Here is a 4,459-nt window from a genome sequence, read left to right on the forward strand (position 1 = left end):
AAAAAAAAAAAAAGCAGCAGTGAAACTTGGGGAAAAAATAGAAAAAAAAAAAGGCTTCTGGTGGATTGAGTCGATTTGGAGGAAAGGAAGAAGGGGAGGGAGGGGAGACGGAGGAGAGAGGGGAGGGGGAAGAGAGGAGGGGGGAAGAGAGGAGGGGAGGGGAGAGGGAGGAGGGAGGGGAGGGGGAAGAGAGGAGGGGAGGGGAGAGGGAGGGAAGGGAGAGGAGAGGAGGGGAGCAGAGGGGAGGGGAGAGAGAGGAGAGGAGGGGAGGGGGAAGAGAGGAGAGGCGGGAGAGGAGGGGAGAGGGAGGAGGAGGGGAGGGGAGGAGAGGAGGAGAGGAGGGGAGAGGGAGGAGGGAGGAAGGGGGAAGAGAGGAGAGGAGGGGAAGAGAGGAGGGGAGGGTGAGGAGGGGAGGGGAGAGGGAGGAAGAACGTTAGTGGGGAGGACAGTGGGGGGAGCCCCCCCTCTCCCCACTCCCAGGGGAGGAGAGCCAGAAGTTCTCTCCATGTCCTGAGCCAGAAGCTCAGCACCTGTCTGCCTTTGTGTCTGTCCTCTGTCTGTCCTGTCTGTCATGTGTGTCCAGGTGAATCCTGGCATAGTTTGCTCTCCTTCACCTCCAGACCACCCCACCCCCAGGGGCAACCCCCCCCCGACACCTGCCCTTCCCCCCTGACACCTGCCCTCCCCCCGACACCTGCCCTCCCCCCTGACACCTGCCCTCCCCCCCTGACACCTGCCCTCCCCGCCCAAACTCCTTTCCCAGACTGGTCTCTGCTTGTGAGCCTCAGTTTCTTCTACTGTAGCCCTCGGGGGTCCTGCTGATCAAGCATCCCCTCTCTGCTTTCTGCCCCCCCCCTTTCGTGATTGTCCATGCGCTCCCCAAAGTGGCCCCAAGGAGCAACTCAGCCAGGCACTGGTGGCTCACACACCTGTCATCCCAATTATTCAGGAGGCTGAAATGTGAGGATGGAGGTTCAAAGCCAGCCCAGGCAGGAAAGGTCTGTGAGCCTCTTAATCTCCAATGAACCACCAAAAAGCCAGAAGTGGCGCTGTGGCTCAAGTGGTAGAGCACCAGCCTTGAGCAAAAAAGCTCAGGGACAGCGCCCAGCCGCTGAGTTCAACCCCCAGGAGTGGCATTAAATAGTCATATCACCTCTCTCTCTCTCTCTCTCTCTCTCTCTCTCTCTCTCTCTGCACAACCTGCTTCTTTCCACCTTCTCATGACTTCTGGTTGCAATCAGAGTAAAATCTCCACTTCTTATGACTGTTTCAAGCTTCCCCAGGATCTGTAACACTCCCCCCCCAGCCCCCCCCCCCCGTGTGACCTCATCCCTCACCATCCTCTGCCCCCCCCACCTCCCCCTACCATCCCCATAACTCAACCGCAGTGGCTTCATCTTTCTTCCTGGAAGAAGTCACACCAGACCACAGGACATTTGCACCAGGGGCAGTTTCCTCTGCTGGGATAACTTGTCCCTTTTCATGGGAGCCCCTTCAGCGACCAGCAGCCCCTGATCCTCTCATCTAAAAAGCTGCTGTCTCTTTCGCCATGATGTGGTTGGTGACCAAGTGGGGGAAAACGGTTTTGCTAATTCATTTGTTTCTAGGTTTCTTCTCTGGCAGGGTTGGTGTTGTGTTTATGTTTGGCTTATCAGAGCCTAGAACAGTGCCTGGCACAAAGTAGACCCTCAGTGAATGTTACTTCAATTAAATTACACACACACACACACACACACACACACACACACACACACACACACACAGAGCCGGGCACTGGTGGCTCACGCCTGTCATCCTAGCTACTCAGGAGGCTGAGATCTGAGGATCGCAGTTCAAAGCCAGCCCAGGCAGGAAAGCCTGTGACACTCTTATCTCTAATAAACCACTAGAAAACCAGAAGTGGCGCTGTGGCTCAAGTGGTAGAGCGCTCACCTTGAGCTGAAGAGCTAAGGGACAGCGCCCAGGCCCAGAGTTCAAGCCCCACAGCCAACAAAAAACAAAACAAAAAATAAGAATCAGGGTGAGCCTCTCTCTCCCTCTCCTTGGTCTCTCCCCCTCCCCCCACCCCCCTACCCCCCCCCCCCCCGCCTTGCTAGGACACATCCTGAGAGAGAAACATCTGGAAGAAGAGGAAGCCAGAAGCTGCTTCTCTGAGGCTGGAGGTGGGGGTGCTGGTGGGAGGAGTGGGGGAGGGGGGTACTCACCACTACGTGACCAAAAAAGACAAGAAAAAAAGTACTTTCCCTGGAATGAGTAATTTCTGCTGAGTCTGACTTGCTTGAAATTGAAAAAAAAAAAGATAATAAAACATAAAAACCCTGAAGTCCCAATCATGAACATATTGAATGACTCACATGGTGATAACGTTTCACAGAAGGCTCCATGGAAAGTTCCAGAGAAAACCCGCCAGTGTCTTGCCGTACGTTAGGTCTTAGATATACCCTTGAGGTCTCGGGTGTCCGGTTTTGCAGTGTGTAGGAAACGTGGGTGTTGTGGTTCATGTGTGTGAACGCAAGATTTCCTGTTGCTCATGAGCTGGGGGACTTGAGAGAGATTTGGGGGGGCCAGCAGGTAACCAGGCTGTGGGGGGTCCCCAGGCAGGCCCCAACTTTCCTACTTTCCATTGTGTCTGAAAAACTACAAGGCTGGGCACTGTGGCTCATGCCTGTCATCCCAGCTACTCAGGAGGCTGAGATCTGTGGAACACTGTTCAAAGCCAGCCTGGGTGGGAAAGTCAGTGAGACTCTTATCTCCAATGAACCACCAAAAACCTGCAAAATGGAGCTGTGGTGTAAATGATTAGAGAGCTAATGTTAAATTAAAAAAAACTAAGGGACAGTGCCCGGGCTGTGAGTTCAAGTCCAAGTATCAGCAAACAATAAAGAAAAAGAGAGAAAAGAAGCAGTTTGGTGGGGTTGGAGTTGTGAGATGGAGAAATGAGAGAGGGGAATTAATGAGTGAGTGAGACAGAGGGGTCAGTTGGTGTAAAAATCATACCATGGCTTCAGCGTCATACAAAGGAGCATGGGAGAGAGAGAGAGAAGGGGAGAGAGAAAGACAGAGACAGACAGACAGACAGAGACAGAGACAGAGATAGAGACAGAGCCAGACAGAGCCAGAGAAAGAGAGAAAGAGAAAGAGAGAGAGACAAAAACAGAGAGGCAGAGACAGAGACAGAGAAAAACAGAGAGAGATATACAAGGAGAGAAAGAGACAGAGCATTCTCTCCCACTCTGTGGGAGAGGAAATGGACAAACACATCATCCACTGATAGCCAGGAACAGCAAGGCTCAGAGTGTCTCAAGGACCTGCCACCAGGGACTTGAACTCACGACTGTCCACACTTGGTCCCAACCTGGGTGATCTGTGAACAACTTCTCTTCATTTCTCCTAGCTGAGCATCTTTGTCTCCTCCTGACTATCCAGAATTTTCCCTTCTGTGCTTGGCCCCTCTATGTGAACTCATCCATTAAAATAAAATTCCACCTTTGACTCCACTTTTGGCTCTTGTCTCTCTGCATCTCTGTCTCTGTCTGTGTCTGTCTCTACACACACACACACACACACACACACACACACACACACACACACACACACACACCACACACAATATGGCTTCACATTTTTACCACACTTCTTTGCCCAGACTTGACCGACGGTGATCCTAGCTGCAAGGGAAGCTGGAAGCCCCATCCTTTCCTAGCTGCAAGGGAAGCTGGAAGCCCCGCCCTTTCCTAGCTGCAAGGGAGGAGGGCAGGTTCAACACTTCTAACCTCTACAGCAGAAGGCAGGTGAGCAAGAAAGCTGGGCACAGACATATTGACCATTGAGCAATGAACTGTTTCATTCAATTCCTTATGCTGTCATATTGCTTTTAGTTTTTCTTTCCACAGGAAAACATTATTATTTTCAGATTCTAAAAGCAGTAAAGTTTATTTCTTTTTCTTTTTTCTTTCTTCTTCTTTTTTTTTTGCCAGGCATGAGACTTGAACTCTGGGCCTGAGCACTGTCCCTGGGCTCAAACTCAAGACTAGTGCTCTGCCACTTGAGCCACTTCTGATTTTTTTTTCTATGATTCACTGGAGATAAGAGTCACATGGACTTTCCTGCCCAGGCTGGCTTTGAACTGCAACCCTCAGATCTCAGCCTTCTGAGCAACTAGGATGACAGGTGTGAGCCCCCAGAGCCTGGCTTCAGTCTCTTTCTTATTCTTTCCTCTTCCTCTGTCCTTACTCATTTGCCAAAGCTGCCAGAACACTGCAGCTTTGTTCCCGAGATATATTTCAAGTTGTGTTTCCCCATTTTGACATCTGTCTCTAAGGCCTCCTATTAAAATAATAACAATAATAAGGCTTTAACTTTCAATGTGGTGAGATTTCTTGGCCTGTGGTGTGTTTTTCCGCTTCTAGTGGCAGAAAGTCTTTTCTCCCTTTTTACTTCCTTTATTGATTTTTATCGT

The sequence above is a fragment of the Dipodomys merriami genome, unplaced genomic scaffold, assembly GCF_024711535.1.
Source record: "Dipodomys merriami isolate MVZ:Mamm:240054 unplaced genomic scaffold, mDipMer1.0.p SCAF_271, whole genome shotgun sequence".
Classification (NCBI taxonomy): Eukaryota; Metazoa; Chordata; class Mammalia; order Rodentia; family Heteromyidae; genus Dipodomys; species Dipodomys merriami.